Genomic DNA, 12,019 nt, shown 5'->3' on the forward strand with positions numbered 1-12,019 from the left:
CTTTTTTTAAAAAATGCCTAGAATTTAGTAAGAGCACCGAATTTTGGAGGTGAAAGTCACCCAGCGGTCATCTAATGTAGGCCATTCATGTCACAGAGGAGGTGACAAAGACCCAGCCACAACTGACCAAACCCCAAGGTACTCAGAGAGAAAAGACAACATGAAAGGATTCTGAACCATTTAACAGAGCTTTCTATCCCCAGTGGTACAGAAGCAAGTTTTAAATTGACTCAGGGATCTCAGTTATAAAAATCTTTAGACGTGATATCCCTATGTGCATAAAAACTGTACCACAGACTTATATCACCCAAATCCATCTTCTACATTTTGGAATTTTTACCTATTGGGCTACTTTAAAGCATATAACTTTGTGGTTATTTTATACCAAGGGCCTTACAATCATACCAAGAAAATACATAACTTCTGGTTATTAAGCTGCATTGGGAAAGATTTATATTACTCCAAGTGACCATAAAAAGCATATCTAGTATGGACCCAGGCAGCACAGTTCATCCAATTCAAAAATGGAACTTAGAATATCTAGCTCCAAATAATATTAGAAGCTGTGCATAGCATCTCTGTCTGATACTGCTGTCATATGAGGAGGTTTCAAAGAAATCCAGGAACTCTCTCTGGATTTTTGCATTTATGTCACTATTTTAACAGGATTGTTTCAAAGTGTTTTTGGCTCAGCTTCAATGGAAATGTGTCTTCCCATCTCTAGTGCTCAGTGGCTTGTCAATGCAGAAGATAGGAATTTTAAATATGCATGTGCCACACCTTATACATGTTAGCAGTCAGACTGTTAAGTTGTTAGCTACCCAGTTCAGGATCCTTGCCGAGACACAAGAAAGTATTTCTTCCAAAGGCAAATGCTGTTACACAAAGTTCACTAATCTTCTGGAAAAGGTGTTTTTGATGTACTTATTCATATACTAGAGGCCCGGTGCACAATATTCATGCACGGGGGAAGGGGGGTTCCCTCAGCCCAGCCTGCACCCTCTCCAATTGGAGAACCCTTGTGGGATGTCCAACAGGCCCGATCCCTGTTCTAAACCGGCAGTCAGACATCCCTCTTGCAATCTGGGATCACTGGCTCCTAACTGCTCACCTGCCTGCCTGCCTGATCACTCCCAACTGCCCACCCCTGCTGGCCTGATCTCGTCCCCAACTGCCCTCCCCTCCCGGCCTGGTTGACCCCAACTGCCCTCCCCTCCCGGCCTGGTTGACCCCAACTGCCCTGCCCTGCTGGCCTTATCTCACCCCCAACTGCCCTCCCCTGCAGGGAGGCAGCGTCAGAAGCTCTGCCTCCTAGGCAGCCACTGGCTCTCCACAACACCCAGATTTGGTTCTGATTGGTTGGTGTCTATGCCAGTCAGCGTCACAAGCTCCGTCTCCTAGGCAGCCATTGGTTCATCACAGCACCCCCATTTGGTTCTGATTGGTCAGTTCGTATGTCAGTCAGCATCTCCGGGCCTATCTCTGGGTTTGATCAGAGAGGCAGGGCTGAACAGCAGCTCCCATGGAGGCCGGGAGAGAAAGAAAGGCCCAGTTGCTGGGGAAGCTCAGAAAGAAAGAGGAAGAGAAAGAGAGAGGCAAGTACTGATCAACAACTGCCACTGAGGCTGCGGATCAGACCCTGCCTCTCTCTCTGGGTCTCAGCCCCCAGGGCAGTCAGTGCTGAGTTGCCAGGCTGCGGTGGGGCAGTCAATGCTGGGTTGCCACAGCAACCCAGCTCTGACTGCAGGACTTCCTGAAGGACTTCCAGGTTGTTCAGCCTTCTGTCGTGATTGGTCATTACAACCCTGGCCTTTTATATATTAGGATTACTGACTTCCCCTTCCTTCTCAGTTCCTAGCTCCTCACACATCCAAACCTACTTCTAGGTTCTGCTCCCATAGATGGGTCCCATCCCTAAGTTCTTTCCTTCTTCTCTTCACCCTACCTCTCCACTGTTGAAGAAAGTTTCATTTTCTTGTCCTCATTTTCAGACGTTTTATCTACCCACTCAGCCCCTGCATATATTCCTCCACTGTCATTTCTCCCCACCCAAAATAATTGGATTTTTTTATATTATCATCTTTTACAGAGAGAAAATAATGATATGATAGCTTTCCCACTTCCATCTGAAAAGTAAATTCCTTTCTTTTTGCCTTTGTCAAGTTTCTGTATAAAACCTAGTTTATCTGGAAAATACAGGAGACCCAAGAAGACAATACCAGCACCACCAGCTATCTTCTACTAGTAAAATGGTCTTCCATGCCATTCTTTCAACAGCTCTGTTAAGTGTTATTCTTACCATTTGACAAAAAAAAAAAAAAAAAAATCAAATAGATCTAGTAACTTGAAAAAATTCATACACCTACCCATGGACAAAGTTAAAAACTCTGGGTAATTCAAGTACTTCTCAATGAAAACAGGCCCACAGACCCAAGGCCATTAAATTCAAATTATATCTTTTAAATTATCTATCCTAGCTTCCCTTATCTAAGCAATGTATTTTATACATCAATGCACTTTAAATACATAAATGAATAAATCAAATAAAACACATTAGCTTAGATGATAGAAATTAAATACCATTTAACTCAGGACCCGAAACATCCTGTTTTGTAAATAAAATTTTGTTGGAACCTAGCCATGCCCATTTGTTTACGTATTGTCTGTAAGGGCTTTTCCACCACAGAGTGAGAGCTGAATAGTTGCCACAGGCAGCATAGCCCACAGGCCTAAAATATTTATGATCTTGTTCTTCACAGAAAAGGTTTGCTGAGCCCTGTTTTAGCTTTATAGTTACCTTTTGTGTGTGTGTCTAATGAGAGTACCTGAAATCTACTCTCTTAGTAAATATCCTTTATTAATGCAGTATTATCAAGTATAGTCCTCTAAAAAGTTCTCCACACTATTAAGCATATCTTCCTAGTCACAAACATATGTAGTAGATTATAGAGGCACTAAAAGTTATAATAGTACAAATGTGGGTACTAAATGTTCTAAAACTGGTAGAGAAGAGACAGTGAGACCAATAGTGAGAAGAATTGATACAACAGATGAGCAAAAGATCACACTTAGCAGAAACATCCACGTGGATGTGAAGCAAAGCCAGCCAGTTAGGCTCCGTGTATTATCCTTGAACACATTAATTGACCTTTCTGGCCCTCAAGTTTCTCCTGTATAAAATAAAGATAGTAATACCTACCTCATAGTACAAGGATTAAACTTGATCCTGTTCTTAATGCATTTAACTTATTGCCCAATTGAGGGACTAAATTTTAATTGTATTTAATTTTACTTAATTTTAATTTAATTTGCTACATGTGACTAGGCGCTACCATATTAGACAGGGCAGATCTAGACCTTCATATAAGAAAAATAGGTATACCCCAAACAATCAAAACTAATTCCTGAGATTATATATACCACAATGACTAGAACTAGTAAAACAACAAATAAATGTTTGTCAGAATACATTTTCTAAATGTTTAAAAAGTCTTTCCTTTAGACTTTCCTCAGTCTTGTGTGTAAAGGAGAAACAAAGCAGTGAATAGACTCTATGACTCTGGTAATTTCTCTTAAATGCAATTAGCTTACTTGAAAGGGCGATGGTAAGCAAACATGACCCACATATAGACACAACCTTAGAAAAGATCAGGCACACTCCATTAACCTCCAGATGCAGTACTTAAAAACAGTTTCTACCAAACAATTTAAACTTGACTCAGTCAACAAACAATTTACACATTTTACATGTAATGGGGAGGAAATAGCCAACTTCCATTAACTTCCATATATATATACACACACACACATACACACACACACACATATATACATACATATACACATATACATATATACATATATGTGTGTGTATATAACCCTATTATGCAAATAGACCAAACGGCAGAACAACTAAACAACCGGTTGCTATGACGTGTGCTGACCACCAGGGAGCACATGCAGAACATGACAGGCGTCAGCAGCAGGTGGCAGAGCGCGGAACATGGTGGGCTTTGGCTGCAGCGGGATAGGGGAGCAGGGGAGCGGGGGCACCAGACCAAGGCGGAGCAACAGTCGCTGTCATCGGGGTGAGCCACTGGTGGTTACTGAAAATTCTTTGCTCCCGCGCACCGCCGTCCCACCCAGCACTTGCACCTGCTGCCGGCACCAGCCCCCCTCACACCCTACTGCCAGCGCCAGAGCTGCTGCTTGCACCCACTGCTGGTTCCCAGCACCAGTCAGCGGGTGCAAGCATTGGCTGCTGGGCCTATCTCCCCTGAGGTCTTCCCCACCTTAGGGGCAATCAGGGCAGCAGTCGCCGCTTGCACCTGCTGACAGTGCCAGCCCTGCTCGCACCCGCTGCTGGCACCGGCTCCAATCGTTCCGCGCCATCAGCGCATGGGAGCGGCAGTGGCGGGAGCGGGGCTGCTGGCAGACAGGGGACCGAGAACCACCCCTGTGCCCATCTCAGCCTCATGGCTCAGTTCCTTTCAAGGTGCATGAATTCATGCAGTGGACTGCTAGTTTATTCATAAAAGAGCAAGGTAAGAGACAGTTCCTTATATTACTGATGGGAGTGTTACTGGTGCAACCTTTCTAGAAAGCAATTCAGCACTATCAAGAGACTTAAAACTGTTCATACCCTTTAACAGGGTAATTACCCTTCAAGGAATTTATCACAAAAAAATTACGTAAAAGAAGAAAGAAGTTAAACACAGGAAGTTTCATTACAGTATGACTTATAATAGAAAGAAATCACAAATAACACAAACATTCCTAACAAAGGAATGATTAAGTAAATTATAGAACCATAAAAAAGTATGCACTCATCATGTGTGATTGCAAAGAGTTTTAATACTATAACTGTATACTTATAAAGCAATAAATAGTATATAAAATTAGTATGTATGACATGATCTTTACTATGTAAGTATATATCTACCTATAAATACATGCATACTATATTCAGAAACCCTAGGAAAAACTACGTAAGATTTAATAGCTATTATCCCTGGTCTTTATTTTCTATTTTATACCTTTATATATTTAAAAATAGATATCTATTACATTTTAAATTAAACTTTTATTTTAAAATAATTGAGTTATTGTTATAAGAAAAAGTTACTTAAAAATTATCTGCCCAGTTGAGTTCTAGTCAATTTTATGGTCTGTATTAAACACACTTATAATTACATCAAGAATAAATGCCAGTATAAATATACATTGCTGTAGTTAGTTTAATTGTATTCAGTGAGGAGCTAAATAATTATCCTATATAATAAACCCTAATAATGCAAATTGACCGAACGGCAGAACCAGTTGCTATGATACGCATTGACCACCAGGGGGCAGATACTCAATGCAGGAGCTACCGCTTACCGTTGAGTGTCTGCCCCCAAGAGGGAGGCGACGGACAGCGTCGATGGGGGGCCGGGTGCCAGTGAGGGCCCCCCCCCATCACCCCGCCTGCTGGTTGCCCCATAGATGGCCCTGATCACTGGCCAGGCTTAGGGACCATACCCTATATATTGAGAACAGTCTTTTAGATTTAAAAATTAAAACCTGGCAAGGCTACTCTAACACTGAAAAAACAGGATGATGAAGCGATGACATGCATGGACTCTGGCTTGCACATTTTGTAGTCAGCCCTGATTCTTACACTTATAACTGTGTGACAAAGCCAATTACTTAACTTCTCTGTTTCAGTTTTTCTACCCATAAGATGAGGAAAATGATACTACTGCTCAGAAGGATCATGTTATGTACTACTTTTTATAATCAGGGCAAAAAAAAATGTAGCTGCCCATACAACAGCAAGATGCCTTTCACCTCTATGGAAAGTATGGTCACTGGTACATGCAGTATCCCAGATTGCGAGAGGGATGTCCGACTGCCAGTTTAGGCCCGACATCCCCCAAGGGGTCCCAGATTGCAAGAGGACACAGGCCGGGCTGAAGGACTCACGGCTGGTGTTCATGCATCTCTTCCACCAGGCCTCTAGTTTTATATAACAATAAAGGTGGAATGCTTGGCATATAAAAAATTTCTTTGCCTTTCCAATTTTATTGCCCTAGCTATAAATTAACTATCCTAAATATAATGCCAATCACTCAATGATTTTCCCAAGATAGTCACATTTTCTAGGAAATTGATAATTATCAGATCCTATACCCATTGTTTTTCAATGTTTATCAATTATACACCTTAATGAAGTTCAAACACATGTAAAAATTAAAATTTTACATTGTATTTTAAATTTTTTTCCTTATTTCTAAGGAAATAAAACTTAGTTCAAATTAAGTTGAACTAAGCTAAAATCTATGCTACATATGCAACTCATTGTAGAGGGCTGCCAGAGGATCTCAGAAAAGTAAGGTAGTATTGTTATACATCCTGGTAATAATCAGTTTCACACTGGACACCTAACGATGGGCCTGAAACGTTATTCTCAAATCTTGGCAGCACTTATACCTGGCTTGCTGCTGCCTGCTGTCTCTTTAACATGGGTTTTTGTCTAAGTAGGTTCTCCTCGATTGAGTCACCCTTGCTTACTGTTATCACTATACACTCACTGTTGAAGGTCAGGAGTTAATTGTTGACACATTTTTCACTACCATGCTTTTATGGGAATTTTTCACCAGCTCTGATATGTGTTTCCTAACACCACCAAGCAATTATCAGCAGACACCAGATAGATGACCTACAATTTAATTCAATTCTGCACCATCTACCTAAAGACAGCAGATTGGGAATCCACAGGTTAAGGGCTTAGTCCAGGAGACTGTCCTCTCTTCCTCCTTCAGATGCCAATCACAAGTCCAGGTGATGACTGGCTATAAATCAGAGGTTCCCCCTCCTTGGCTCAATTAATTTGCTAAAGTGGCCCACACAACTCAGGAAAACATTTTACTTACTATGTTACTAGTTTATTACAAAAAGATACAATTCAAGAACAACTAGATAAAAGAGATGCTTAGGACAGGTATTTGGGAGGGTATGGAGCTTCCATACCCTTTCTGGGCATACCACTCTTGCAGCACCTCCAGGTGTTCACCAACCCTGAAGCTCTCTGAACCATGTTCTGTTAGATTTTTATGGAGGCTTAATTACCAAGGTGTGATTTATTAAATCATTGGCCATTAGTGACCGAGTCCGATTTCCAATCCCTCTATCCTTCCCTATTGGTCTGGTTGGTTCCCCGGGCAAGCAGTCCTCATCCTCAGATTATCTAGGCCCGCAGTGGTCGGCAAACTCATTAGTCAACAGAGCCAAATATCAACAGTACAACGATTGAAATTTCTTTTGAGAGCCAAATTTTTTAAACTTCAACTATATAGGTAGGTACATTGTTCTTAACTTAATTAGGGTACTCCTAAGGCTTAGAAAGAGCCACACTCAAGGTGCCAAAGAGCCGCATGTGGCTCGCAAGCCGCAGTTTGCCAACCACGGATAGGGGGCTGGCCAAAAATCACCTCATTAACATAAACACAGGTGTGGTAGAAAAGGGCTGGTTAATGTAAATAATAAGACATCTATTTCATCTTCTGCCTCTGTAGTTTTTTCAGGAACTGGAAACAAAACTAAATATTATAACAAAAGATGTTCCTATAAGTTACAATTACAAGAGTCAAATTAGAAATTAAAAGTTGTTTTACGAGTCAGTGCTAGAAACAATGGACAAAGACTATATATTTGATTGATTTCAGAGAAGAAGGAAGAGTGAAAGAGAGATAGAAACATCCATGATGAGAGAGAATCATGGATTGCCTGCCTCCTGCAAGTCCCCCACTGCGGATCAAGCCCACAACCCAGGCATGCGCCCCTGACCGGATTCGAACATGGTACCTTTCAGTTCGCAGGCCGACACTCTATCTATTGAGCTAAACCAGCTACAGCCCAAGTATAGTTTTTATAATATAAATCACATTATCTATGTGTTCATAATGTCACCATCATCATCATCATCATCACTATCCTTCTTGTGTTTGCCTGAATTTAATACCATTTCAGCAAATTTGCCTCATTCAAGGTATTTACAACATTATCAATTTCAACATTTATTAAACTTAATTACTACTCCAGCTGATCAGTTTCTGCCATAAGAAATGTGACATAATCTTTTCATTGGTAACATGAAATCCTTTCCATGGCTTCTCTGCAAGTTCACTTTCGATCATTACTGTAGTCCAAAGTGAGTGCCACGCATTCGTTGGTGTCGATTAATCAACCTCATTTCAAGCAATAGCAACTGCACAAATAGCTGTTTTTTGTTTGTTTGTTTGTTTGTTTGTTTGTTTTGAGTGCTGATTCCCCAGCCTTCTCCACACAAAAGCCAAACATGATTCTACAATTGGAAAAAGCACTCAGACAGAAGAGAGAGACAGCAATAGAGATGCAGAGAAACAGACAGAGAGATATGCAGGTAGTTGAGGTAGGAAGCAGAGTCAAGAGGAACTGTTCCCCAAACTTACAGGTAAAATCCAGAGTGACTGAGCAGATACAGAATACTGAGCAGTGATAGTGTCTGCTGACAGGAGAGTTATGTAACCTCTCTGCATTTGGGTTCCCTCATGCTTCAAATGGGGAATACGATAGCTCCTACCTCATAATGGAAATGTGAGGATTAATGACAATGTATTTGTAGTACTTAAGAGAGTCAAAAATGATTATCTTTAATCTTTCTCTAATATTTTCATTTTTAATTTTTTGTCCAACTACTCTTGCAGTAGTTTTGCCCTTAATCAGTATCTTTGCAAATCTCTCTAGGGCTTTCTCATTTTTCCTAATGCCTTTTTTTTCCCTACTCATCCCCCTCTCTCCTTTGGAAAACTATTAGTTTGTTCTCTATATCTATGGGTCTGTTTCTGTTTTGTTTATTCATTTGTTTTTAGATTCCACATGTAACTGAGTCACAAGGTATTTGTCTTTCTCTGTCTGACTTACTTCACTTAGCATAATACCCAGTAGGTCCATGCATGTCGCCACGTATGGCAAGATTTCATTCTTTTTATTACTGAGTAATATATATATACCACATCTTCTTTATCCATTCATCTATCAATGGACACCTAGGTTGCTTCCATATCTTGGCTACTAAAAGTAATACTGCAATGAACTCAGGGGTACACGTATCTTTTTGAATAAGTGTTTTTGTTTTCTTTGAATAAATACCCAGAAATGGAATTGCTGGGTTATATATAAATAGCATTTTTAAGGCTGAGTTCTTTCAGAAGGTTTTGGAACCTGAGGCATCTATTAACTAAAGCAAACATGCAGTTTTGTTCTATATATTAATATGTGTATACTTGTTCTTCAGGAGGCATAAAATTCCTCAAACACCAGGCTTTATTATAGATGTCAAATTGTTGGATAGGCAAACGTCAAAAACATTCATTTTCACGAGAAGTAGAAAACAACAAAATTCCACTTTTCTTCCAGTCTAGTTTATTAGTGAATTGTACTGAAGATACAAAGAACTGATCAGAAAATATTTCTGATTACTTCTGCTTTGTTATATAAACAATAATGCCAAAGTAAATTGTATGAACCTTTCAAACCTTGAAATAAGTCCCCCCACCCCATTTTCTGACAACTTGATCTATAATGTGCCTGCAACACTGACATATCCAAGAAGAGTCAGCCCATAGTTAGCATCCTTAACATCAGCTGATGCTTTCTCATTGGTCATCCTTAATGTTTTTAGAAAGCTAGTCCTGGTATAATGCTATCTCATCTACAGGGCAAATCTATTCTAGACTAAAGTTTTCAATGAATATTATCTTAACAAATTCATCAATATGATTTACAACCTAGCTTCTAATGAACAAATCTTTTCACTGAAGGCTTTTGGATACTTGACACCATGAAGCTTCTTAAATTTCTTCAACCAATCTCTAAATATTTATACTTGCCTTTGACAGTTTCAATTTTTCACTGTCTAACCCTCTCTATTAATGAGGTCAACATCTGCACTTTTTCTGGCTATGTAATACTTTCCTTTCTGTCACTATTTTTTGGTCATCACTGTCCTTGTAAAAATTCTGCAACTTGCCTTTCTGTTTTGTTAGGTTGTAAATGGTGAGGCTCCTTCATATATAAAACTAGAGACCTGATGCACGAAATTCATGCACGGGGTGGCGGGGAAGGAGGGTCCCTCAGCGTGGCCTACACCCTCTCCAATCTGGGACCCCTCAGGGGATGTCTGACTGCCTCTCACAATCTGGGACCACTGGCTCCAAACCGCTCATCTGCCTGCCTGCCTGATCACCCCTAACCCCTCTGCCTGTCTGCCTGATTGCCCCTAACCACCTCTGCCTACCTGATTGCCCCTAACTGCTGCCCTACCGGCCTGATCGCTCCTAACTGCTTCCCTGTTGGCCTGATTGCCCCTAACCGCCTCTGCCTCGCCCCACACCCAGGACCCATGATTCCCTCCTCCAGCCGGTCACAGGCACCTGAAACTCGAGCTTCCCTCCCTCTGACGGGCTGCAGGCACCCAGGACCCCAGCTGGCTTATCCTGGGCCGGCCACAGCTGCAGGGGACCATGGGTGAGCGGCTTCGCCCAGGCTGCCGCCACAGGCACCCGGGACCACAGGGGAGGTGGTTTGTCCCTCTCTCAGGCCGCAGCCTGGCTGGTCCCCATGCCTCTCTCGCGAGCTCATCTGTGCCTGGCTGGCCCCCATTCCTCTCTCCCCAGTGTTGAGTGTCTGAGCCATTATGGGGTGACAGAATGAGGGCATGATGACCATTTGCATATTAGCTCTTTATTATATAGGATACGTCACAGATATGCCACAATCAGGTTTACAATAATTTTATTTTATGTGCTATTGATAATAATAGATGCTTCCAGTTCTTTTGACAGTGCCAGGGCCCACGGCAGGCCACCCCAAAATATCCCACAGTGGTATATTGATTACTTTTAAGTAAAGTTACTTGACAAAGAGCTGGAGTCATAGGGTACACAGACACTCCCTTGTCTCCTTGAATGCAGGAAATAAGTCTCCTCTGTGGAAGGTGCCCCCTTATTCCAAGGGGGAGAGGCACTCTATTAGCTAAAGTTAAGAAATACAGGATCAAAAGAGCCTACCGTATATAAAGATACTTGGTTTCCTCTTTGCTAATTTACTACCCAAGCCCAAACTTTGTTTGGATTCCTCACTAATGAATTCCCAAGCCTTGCTTAGATTCCTTATTAATGAACACTTTTTTTTTTGTCCTGTCAATTCTTCTCAGATTTGTTATTTCTTTGTGTCAAGGGTATAAAATGTTGGCTAGCTCATCATTTCAGAGAGCATCCTTTATGATTCTCCTGCACACATGTATTAAATTGTTTTTTTCTCGTTAATCTGGTCTTATGTCCATTTTATTATTTGTCCAACTCTAAGAGCTTAAGAAAGGTATCCCTAATAACTGTTATCCACAGGGCTGTCTCTTTTTTTTCCTAACATTTACAAAGTGCAATTAAATTCAGTTACACACAAAAGCAACAAAATATCAGGAATCAACAAAGATTACCATGACCAGTACCAGCACTGAAATAATTCACACAGAAAATCTATTCAGTATATACTAACAAATGAGTTTTGTCACCACATTTACAAAAAAGGAAAAAAAAGCTTTCATTTTTCACAGCTTATTCAGACTTTGGAATTGCAAACAAGGGATTGTGGGCCCAGATTTCCCTTGGTCCTAATTCTATCATCTCACCTCAGCTGGTGCCCAATCTGGCCCCTTCCCTCAGCTTTTCTACCTTTATGTCCATTCCATACTATGCATTCAAGGAGGCCCCTTTAAAATACAGATGTGACCATGTCAATGAGGAGATAGAAAGAAGCGAGGTAGACAGGGACAGAGACCGTGGGGACAAGAGGGGGAGGATGCGGGGGGGGGGGGGGGTGTGAAGGCGGGGGAGGAAGTAAAACGAAGAGGAGTTACTGAGACACTCCAACTGGGTAGGGAAGGAAGGGCACTCAAGGGAAACATGAGCTTTAAAATGTATGAATGTTGCTAAAACAG

At 41.3% G+C, this 12,019-nt stretch overlaps 1 protein-coding gene across 3 annotated transcripts in view; it reads right to left on the minus strand.

The window, feature by feature from the left end:
• Nucleotides 1-12,019, minus strand: part of FARS2 (phenylalanyl-tRNA synthetase 2, mitochondrial) — a 590,825-nt gene that overhangs the window by 444,828 nt on the left and 133,978 nt on the right. The window lies entirely within an intron of this gene.

This window comes from Myotis myotis, unplaced genomic scaffold, assembly GCF_014108235.1.
Source record: "Myotis myotis isolate mMyoMyo1 unplaced genomic scaffold, mMyoMyo1.p scaffold_m19_p_2, whole genome shotgun sequence".
In the NCBI taxonomy this organism is placed as follows: Eukaryota; Metazoa; Chordata; class Mammalia; order Chiroptera; family Vespertilionidae; genus Myotis; species Myotis myotis.